Genomic DNA, 10,725 nt, shown 5'->3' with positions numbered 1-10,725 from the left:
CTGCTCTTTACACTGCTGCACTTTACACTGCTGCACTCCACACTGCTTCAGTTTACACTGCTGCAGTTTACACTGCTGCTCTTTACACTGCTGCTCTTTACACTGCTGCTCTTTACACTGCTGCACTCCACACTGCTTCAGTTTACACTGCTGCAGTTTACACTGCTGCTCTTTACACTGCTGCTCTTTGCACTGCTGCACTCCACACTGCTGCTCTTTACACTGCTGCTCTTTACGCTGCTGCTCTTTACACTGCTGCACTCCACACTGCTGCTCTTTACACTGCTGCTCTTTACACTGCTGCACTCCACACTGCTTCAGTTTACACTGCTGCAGTTTACACTGCTGCACTTTACACTGCTGCATTTTACACTGCTGCACTCTACACTGCTGCACTCCACACTGCTGCACTCTACACTGCTGCACTCCACACTGCTGCTCTTTACACTGCTGCAGTTTACACTGCTGCACTCCACACTGCTTCAGTTTACACTGCTGCTCTTTACACTGCTGCTCTTCACACTGCTGCATTTTACACTGCTGCACTCCACACTGCTTCAGTTTACACTGCTGCAGTTTACACTGCTGCTCTTTACACTGCTGCTCTTTACACTGCTGCACTTTCCACTGCTGCACTCCACACTGCTTCAGTTCACACTGCTGCAGTTTACACTGCTGCTCTTTACACTGCAGCTCTTTACACTGCTGCTCTTTACACTGCTGCACTCCACACTGCTTCAGTTTACACTGCTGCAGTTTACACTGCTGCTCTTTACACTGCTGCTCTTTGCACTGCTGCACTCCACACTGCTGCTCTTTACACTGCTGCTCTTTACGCTGCTGCTCTTTACACTGCTGCACTCCACACTGCTGCTCTTTACACTGCTGCTCTTTACACTGCTGCACTCCACACTGCTTCAGTTTACACTGCTGCAGTTTACACTGCTGCACTTTACACTGCTGCATTTTACACTGCTGCACTCTACACTGCTGCACTCCACACTGCTGCTCTTTACACTGCTGCAGTTTACACTGCTGCACTCTGCACTGCTGCACCCCACACTGCAGCTCTTTACACTGCTGCAGTTTACACTGCTGCTCTTTACACTGCTGCACTCCACACTGCTGCTCTTTACACTGCAGCAGTTTCCACTGCTGCTCTTTCCACTGCTGCACTTTACACTGCTGCAGTTTTCACTGCCGCTCTTTACACTGCCGCTCTTTACACTGCTGCAGTTTTCACTGCCGCTCTTTACACTGCCGCACTTTACACTGCTGCTCTTTACACTGCCGCTCTTTACACTGCCGCTCTTTACACTGCTGCTCTTTACACTGCTGCTCTTTGCACTGCTGCTCTTTCCACTGCTGCACTTTACACTGCTGCAGTTTAAACTGCCGCTCTTTACACTTCTGCTCATTACGCTTCTGCTCTTGACACTGCTGCACTTTACACTGCTGCTCTTTACACTGCTGCTCTTTACGCTGCTGCTCTTTACACTGCTGCTCTTTACACTGCCGCTCTTTACACTGCCGCTCTTGACACTGCTGCACTTGACACTGCCGCTCTTTACACTGCCGCTCTTTACACTGCCGCTCTTGACGCTGCCGCTCTTTACACTGCCGCTCTTTACACTGCCGCTCTTTACACTGCCGCTCTTTACACTGCCGCTCTTGACACTGCTGCACTTTACACTGCTGCTCTTTACACTGCCGCTGTTTACACTGCCGCTCTTTACACTGCTGCTCTTTACACTGCTGCTCGTAACACTGCTGCACTCTACACTGCTGCACTCTACACTGCTGCACTTTACACTGCTGCACTCCACACTGCTGCTCTTCACACTGCTGCATTTTACACTGCTGCACTCCACACTGCTGCTCTTTACACTGCTGCACTTTGCACTGCTGCTCTTTACACTGCTGCTCTTTACAGTGCTGCAGTTTACACTGCCGCACTTTACACTGCTGCACTTTACACTGCTGCTCTTTACACTGCCGCTCTTTACACTGCTGCTCTTTACACTGCTGCACTTTACACTGCTGCACTTTACACTGCTGCTCTTTACACTGCTGCTCTTTACACTGCTGCTCGTAACACTGCTGCACTCTACACTGCTGCACTCTACACTGCTGCACTTTACACTGCTGCACTCCACACTGCTGCTCTTCACACTGCTGCATTTTACACTGCTGCACTCCACACTGCTGCTCTTTACACTGCTGCAGTTTACACTGCTGCACTCCACACTGCTTCAGTTTACACTGCTGCTCTTTACACTGCTGCTCTTCACACTGCTGCATTTTACACTGCTGCACTCCACACTGCTTCAGTTTACACTGCTGCAGTTTACACTGCTGCTCTTTACACTGCTGCTCTTTACACTGCTGCACTTTACACTGCTGCACTCCACACTGCTGCAGTTTACACTGCTGCAGTTTACACTGCTGCTCTTTACACTGCTGCTCTTTACACTGCTGCTCTTTACACTGCTGCACTCCACACTGCTTCAGTTTACACTGCTGCAGTTTACACTGCTGCTCTTTACACTGCTGCTCTTTGCACTGCTGCACTCCACACTGCTGCTCTTTACACTGCTGCTCTTTACGCTGCTGCTCTTTACACTGCTGCACTCCACACTGCTGCTCTTTACACTGCTGCTCTTTACACTGCTGCACTCCACACTGCTTCAGTTTACACTGCTGCAGTTTACACTGCTGCACTTTACACTGCTGCATTTTACACTGCTGCACTCTACACTGCTGCACTCCACACTGCTGCACTCGACACTGCTGCACTCCACACTGCTGCTCTTTACACTGCTGCAGTTTACACTGCTGCTCTTTACACTGCTGCACTCCACACTGCTGCTCTTTACACTGCAGCAGTTTCCACTGCTGCTCTTTCCACTGCTGCACTTTACACTGCTGCAGTTTTCACTGCCGCTCTTTACACTGCCGCACTTTACACTGCTGCTCTTTACACTGCCGCTCTTTACACTGCCGCTCTTTACACTGCCGCTCTTTACACTGCTGCTCTTTACACTGCTGCTCTTTGCACTGCTGCTCTTTCCACTGCTGCACTTTACACTGCTGCAGTTTAAACTGCCGCTCTTTACACTTCTGCTCATTACGCTTCTGCTCTTGACACTGCTGCACTTTACACTGCTGCTCTTTACGCTGCTGCTCTTTACACTGCCGCTCTTTCCACTGCCGCTCTTTCCACTGCCGCTCTTTACACTGCCGCTCTTGACACTGCTGCACTTGACACTGCCGCTCTTTACGCTGCCGCTCTTTACGCTGCCGCTCTTGACGCTGCTGCACTTTACGCTGCTGCTCTTTACGCTGCTGCTCTTTACGCTGCTGCTCTTTACACTGCCGCTCTTTACACTGCCGCTCTTTACACTGCCGCTCTTTACACTGCCGCTCTTGACACTGCTGCACTTTACACTGCTGCTCTTTACACTGCCGCTGTTTACACTGCCGCTCTTTACACTGCTGCTCTTGACACTGCTGCACTTTGCACTGCTGCTCTTTACACTGCTGCTCTTTACACTGCTGCTCTTTACACTGCTGCACTTTACACTGCTGCTCTTTACACTGCCGCTCTTTACACTGCCGCTCTTTACACTGCTGCTCTTTACGCTGCTGCTCTTTAGGCTGCTGCTCTTTACGCTGCTGCACTTTACACTGCTGCTCTTTACACTGCCGCTCTTTACACTGCCGCTCTTTACACTGCCGCGCTTTACACTGCTGCTCTTTACACTGCTGCAGTTTACATTGCCGCTCTTTACACTGCTGCTCTTTACACTGCCTCTCTTGACACTGCTGCTCTTTACACTGCTGCTCTTTACACTGCTGCAGTTTACATTGCCGCTCTTTACACTGCTGCTCTTTACACTGCCGCTCTTTACACTGCCTCTCTTTGCACTGCTGCTCTTTACACTGCCGCTCTTTACACTGCCTCTCTTTACACTGCTGCTCTTTACACTGCTGCTCTTTACACTGCTGCTCTTTACACTGCTGCAGTTTACACTGCTGCAGTTTACACTGCTGCTCTTTACACTGCTGCAGTTTACACTGCTGCTCTTTACACTGCTGCAGTTTACATTGCCGCTCTTTACACTGCCGCTCTTTACACTGCCGCAGTTTACACTGCCGCAGTTTACACTGCTGCAGTTTACACTGCTGCTCTTTACACTGCTGCTCTTTACACTGCTGCAGTTTACACTGCTGCAGTTTACACTGCTGCTCTTTACACTGCCGCTGTTTACACTGCTGCTATTTACACTGCTGCTCTTTACACTGCTGCAGTTTACACTGCTGCAGTTTACACTGCTGCTCTTTACACTGCCGCTGTTTACACTGCTGCTATTTACGCTGCCGCTCTTTACACTGCCGCTCTTTGCACTGCCGCACTTTGCACTGCCGCTCTTAACACTGCCGCTCTTTACACTGCTGCAGTTTACAGTGCTGCTCTTTGCACTGCTGCTCTTTACACTGCTGCTCTTTACACTGCTGCAGTTTGCACTGCTGCTCTTTACACTGCTGCAGTTTACAGTGCCGCTCTTTACACTGCCGCTCTTTACACTGCCACTCTTTACACCGCTGCAGTTTACACTGCTGCTCTTTACACTGCTGCAGTTTGCACTGCTGCTCTTTACACTGCTGCAGTTTACACTGCCGCTCTTTACACTGCTGCAGTTTACACTGCTGCTCTTTACACTGCTGCAGTTTACACTGCTGCACTTTACACTGCTGCTCTTTACACTGCTGCACTTTACACTGCTGCTCTTTACACTGCTGCAGTTTACATTGCTGCACTTTGCACTGCTGCTCTTTACACTGCTGCTCTTTACACTGCTGCACTTTACACTGCTGCAGTTTACATTGCTGCTCTTTACACAGCTGCAGTTTACACTGCTGCAGTTTACATTGCTGCACTTTGCACTGCTGCTCTTTACACTGCTGCTCTTTACACTGCTGCACTTTACACTGCTGCAGTTCACATTGCTGCACTTTACACTGCTGCTCTTTACACTGCTGCTCTTTACACTGCTGCACTTTACACTGCTGCAGTTTACACTGTTGCTCTTTACACTGCTGCACGTTACACTGCTGCTCTTTACACTGCTGCACTTTACACTGCTGCACTTTCCACTGCCGCTCTTTCCACTGCTGCTCTTTCCACTGCCGCTCTTTGCACTGCTGCTATTTCCGCTGCTGCAGTTTACACTGCTGCACTTTACACTGTTGCTCTGTACACTGCCGCTCTTTACACTGCTGCAGTTTACACTGCTGCACTGTACACTGCTGCTCTTTACACTGCTGCAGTTTACACTGCTGCACTTTACACTGCAGCACTTTACACTGCTGCAGTTTACACTGCTGCACTTTACACTGCCGCTCTTTACACTGCCGCAGTTTACACTGCCGCACTTTACACTGCAGCACTTTACACTGCTGCACTTTACACTGCTGCACTTTACACTGCTGCACTTTACACTGCAGCACTTTACACTGCTGCAGTTTACACTGCTGCTCTTTGTACTGCCGCTCTTTACACTGCCGCAGTTTACACTGCTGCACTTTACACTGCAGCATTGACACTGCTGCAGTTTACACTGCTGCACTTTGCACTGCAGCACTTTACACTGCTGCTCTTTACACTGCAGCACTTTACACTGCTGCACTTTACACTGCAGCACTTTACACTGCTGCAGTGTACACTGCAGCACTTTACACTGCTGCAGTTTACACTGCTGCTCTTTACACTGCAGCATTTACACTGCTGCAGTTTACACTGCTGCACTTTGCACTGCAGCTCTTTACACTGCCGCACTTTACTGTGCCGCACTTTACACTGCCGCTCTTTACACTGCCGCTCTTTACGCTGCTGCTCTTTACACTGCCACACTTTACTCTGCCGCACTTTACGCTGCCGCTCTTTATGCTGCTGCACTTTACGCTGCCGCTCTTTACGCTGCCGCTCTTTACGCTGCCGCTCTTTACACTGCCTGACTTTACGCTGCCGCTCTTTACGCTGCCGCTGTTTACACTGCTGCTCTTTACACTGCTGCTCTTTACACTGCTGCAGTTTACACTGCTGCAGTTTACACTGCTGCTCTTTACACTGCCGCTCTTTACACTGCCGCTCTTTACACTGCCTGACTTTACGCTGCCGCTCTTTACGCTGCCGCTCTTTACACTGCCGCTCTTTGCACTGCCGCACTTTGCTCTGCCGCTCTTTACACTGCCGCTCTTTACACTGCTGCAGTTTACATTGCTGCTCTTTACACTGCTGCTCTTTACACTGCTGCTCTTTACACTGCTGCAGTTTGCACTGCTGCTCTTTACACTGCCGCTCTTTACACTGCTGCTCTTTACACTGCTGCAGTTTACAGTGCCGCTCTTTACACTGCCGCTCTTTAAACTGCCGCTCTTTACACTGCTGCAGTTTACACTGCTGCTCTTTACACTGCTGCAGTTTGCACTGCTGCTCTTTACACTGCTGCAGTTTACACTGCCGCTCTTTACACTGCTGCAGTTTACACTGCCGCTCTTTACACTGCTGCACTTTACACTGCTGCTCTTTACACTGCTGCAGTTTACATTGCTGCACTTTGCACTGCTGCTCTTTACACTGCTGCTCTTTACACTGCTGCACTTTACACTGCTGCAGTTTACATTGCTGCACTTTACACTGCTGCTCTTTACACTGCTGCAGTTCACACTGCTGCAGTTTACATTGCTGCACTTTGCACTGCTGCTCTTTACACTGCTGCTCTTTACACTGCTGCACTTTACACTGCTGCAGTTTACATTGCTGCACTTTACACTGCTGCTCTTTACACTGCTGCTCTTTACACTGCTGCTCTTTACACTGCTGCAGTTTACACTGTTGCTCTTTACACTGCTGCACGTTACACTGCTGCTCTTTACACTGCTGCTCTTTACACTGCTGCACTTTACACTGCTGCACTTTCCACTGCTGCTCTTTACACTGCTGCACTTTCCACTGCCGCTCTTTCCACTGCTGCTCTTTACACAGCCGCTCTTTGCACTGCTGCTATTTACGCTGCTGCAGTTTACACTGCTGCACTTTACACTGCCGCTCTTTACACTGCCGCACTTTACACTGCTGCACTTTACACTGCAGCACTTTACACTGCTGCAGTTTACACTGCTGCACTGTACACTGCTGCTCTTTACACTGCTGCAGTTTACACTGCTGCACTTTACACTGCAGCACTTTACACTGCTGCAGTTTACACTGCTGCACTTTACACTGCCGCTCTTTACACTGCCGCAGTTTACACTGCCGCACTTTACACTGCTGCACTTTACACTGCTGCACTTTACACTGCTGCACTTTACACTGCTGATCTTTACACTGCTGCACTTTACACTGCTGCACTTTACATTGCTGCACTTTCCACTGCAGCTCTTTACACTGCTGCACTTTACACTGCAGCACTTTACACTGCTGCAGTTTACACTGCTGCACTTTACACTGCTGCACTTTACACTGCAGCACTTTACACTGCTGCACTTTACACTGCTGCACTTTACACTGCTGCACTTTACACTGCAGCACTTTACACTGCTGCAGTTTACACTGCTGCTCTTTGTACTGCCGCTCTTTACACTGCCGCAGTTTACACTGCTGCACTTTACACTGCAGCATTTACACTGCTGCAGTTTACACTGCTGCACTTTGCACTGCAGCACTTTACACTGCTGCTCTTTACACTGCAGCACTTTACACTGCTGCACTTTACACTGCAGCACTTTACACTGCTGCACTTTACACTGCAGCACTTTACACTGCTGCAGTTTACACTGCTGCACTTTGCACTGCTGCACTTTACACTGCTGCACTTTACACTGCTGCACTTTACACTGCAGCACTTTACACTGCTGCAGTTTACACTGCTGTTCTTTGTACTGCCGCTCTTTACACTGCCACAGTTTACACTGCTGCACTTTACACTGCAGCATTTACACTGCTGCAGTTTACAATGCTGCACTTTGCACTGCAGCTCTTTACGCTGCCGCTCTTTACGCTGCCGCTCTTTACACTGCCGCACTTTACACTGCCGCACTTTACACTGCCGCTCTTTACGCTGCTGCACTTTACGCTGCCGCTCTTTACGCTGCCGCTCTTTACGCTGCCGCTCTTTACACTGCTGCTCTTTACACTGCTGCTCTTTACACTGCTGCAGTTTACACTGCTGCTCTTTACACTGCTGCAGTTTACACTGCTGCTCTTTCCACTGCTGCTCTTTGCACTGCTGCTCTTTACACTGCTGCACTTTACACTGCTGCTCTTTACACTGCTGCTCTTTGCACTGCTGCAGTTTACACTGCTGCTCTTTACACTGCTGCTCTTGACACTGCTGCAGTTTACACTGCTGCTCTTTACACTGCTGCTCTTTACACTGCCGCTCTTTACACTGCTGCTCTTTACACTGCTGCTCTTTACACTGCCACTCTTTACACTGCTGCTCTTCACACTGCTGCACTCCACACTGCCGCTCTTTACACTGCAGCACTTTACACTGCTGCAGTTTACACTGCTGCACTTTGCACTGCTGCACTTTACACTGCTGCACTTTACACTGCTGCACTTTACACTGCTGCACTTTGCACTGCTGCAGTTTACACTGCTGCACTTTGCACTGCAGCTCTTTACACTGCCTCACTTTACTGTGCCGCACTTTACACTGCCGCTCTTTACGCTGCCGCTCTTTACGCTGCCGCTCTTTACACTGCCGCACTTTACTCTGCCACACTTTACGCTGCCGCTCTTTATGCTGCTGCACTTTACGCTGCCGCTCTTTACGCTGCCGCTCTTTACGCTGCCGCTCTTTACACTGCTGCAGTTTACACTGCCGCTTTTTACGCTGCTGCACTTTACACTGCCGCTCTTTACGCTGCCGCTCTTTACACTGCCGCTCTTTACACTGCTGCACTTTACACTGCTGCAGTTTACACTGCTGCTCTTTACACTGCCGCTCTTTACGCTGCTGCACTTTACGCTGCCGCTCTTTACGCTGCCGCTCTTTACGCTGCCGCTCTTTACACTGCTGCTCTTTACACTGCTGCTCTTTACACTGCTGCAGTTTACACTGCTGCTCTTCACACTGCTGCAGTTTACACTGCTGCTCTTTCCACTGCTGCTCTTTGCACTGCTGCTCTTTACACTGCTGCACTTTACACTGCTGCTCTTTACACTGCTGCTCTTTGCACTGCTGCAGTTTACACTGCTGCTCTTTACACTGCTGCTCTTGACACTGCTGCAGTTTATACTGCTGCTCTTTACACTGCTGCTCTTTACACTGCCGCTCTTTACACTGCTGCTCTTTACACTGCTGCTCTTTACACTGCCACTCTTTACACTGCTGCTCTTCACACTGCTGCACTCCACACTGCCGCTCTTTACACTGCAGCACTTTACACTGCTGCAGTTTACACTGCTGCACTTTGCACTGCTGCACTTTACACTGCTGCACTTTACACTGCTGCACTTTACACTGCTGCACTTTGCACTGCTGCAGTTTACACTGCTGCACTTTGCACTGCAGCTCTTTACACTGCCGCACTTTACTGTGCCGCACTTTACACTGCCGCTCTTTACGCTGCCGCTCTTTACGCTGCCGCTCTTTACACTGCCGCACTTTACTCTGCCACACTTTACACTGCCGCTCTTTATGCTGCTGCACTTTACGCTGCCGCTCTTTACGCTGCCGCTCTTTACGCTGCCGCTCTTTACACTGCTGCAGTTTACACTGCCGCTTTTTACGCTGCTGCACTTTACACTGCCGCTCTTTACGCTGCCGCTGTTTACACTGCCGCTCTTTACACTGCTGCACTTTACACTGCTGCAGTTTACACTGCTGCTCTTTACACTGCTGCAGTTTACACTGCTGCTCTTTACACTGCTGCAGTTTACACTGCCGCTCTTTACACTGCTGCACTTTACACTGCTGCTCTTTACACTGCTGCTCTTTGCACTGCTGCAGTTTACACTGCTGCTCTTTACACTGCTGCTCTTTACACTGCTGCACTTTACACTGCTGCTCCTTACACTGCTGCAGTTTACACTGCTGCTCTTTACACTGCTGCTCTTTACACTGCTGCTCTTTACACTGCTGCACTTTACACTGCTGCTCTTTACACTGCTGCAGTTTACACTGCCGCTCTTTACACTGCTGCTCTTTACACTGCTGCTCTTTACACTGCCGCTGTTTACACTGCTGCTCTTTCCACTGCTGCAGTTTACACTGCTGCAGTTTACACTGCCGCTCTTTACACTGCCGCTCGTTACACTGCTGCTCTTTACGCTGCCGCACTTTACACTGCCGCACTTTACACTGCCGCTCTTTACACTGCCGCACTTTACACTGCCGCTCTTTACACTGCCGCACTTTGCACTGCTGCTCTTTACACTGCCGCACTTTACACTGCCGCTCTTTACACTGCCGCACTTTACACTGCCGCACTTTACACTGCCGCTCTTTACACTGCTGCACTTAGCACTGCTGCTCTTTACACTGGCACTCTTTACGCTGCCGCACTTTACGCTGCCGATCTTTACACTGCCGCTCTTTACACTGCCGCTCTTTAGACTGCCGCTCTTTACACTGCTGCACTTTACACTGCTGCTCTTTACACTGCCACTCTTTATGCTGCCGCTCTTTACTCTGCAGCAGTTTCCACTGCTGC

Source organism: Heterodontus francisci, unplaced genomic scaffold (genome assembly GCF_036365525.1).
Source record: "Heterodontus francisci isolate sHetFra1 unplaced genomic scaffold, sHetFra1.hap1 HAP1_SCAFFOLD_996, whole genome shotgun sequence".
In the NCBI taxonomy this organism is placed as follows: Eukaryota; Metazoa; Chordata; class Chondrichthyes; order Heterodontiformes; family Heterodontidae; genus Heterodontus; species Heterodontus francisci.
This window is presented reverse-complemented; position numbering follows the sequence as displayed.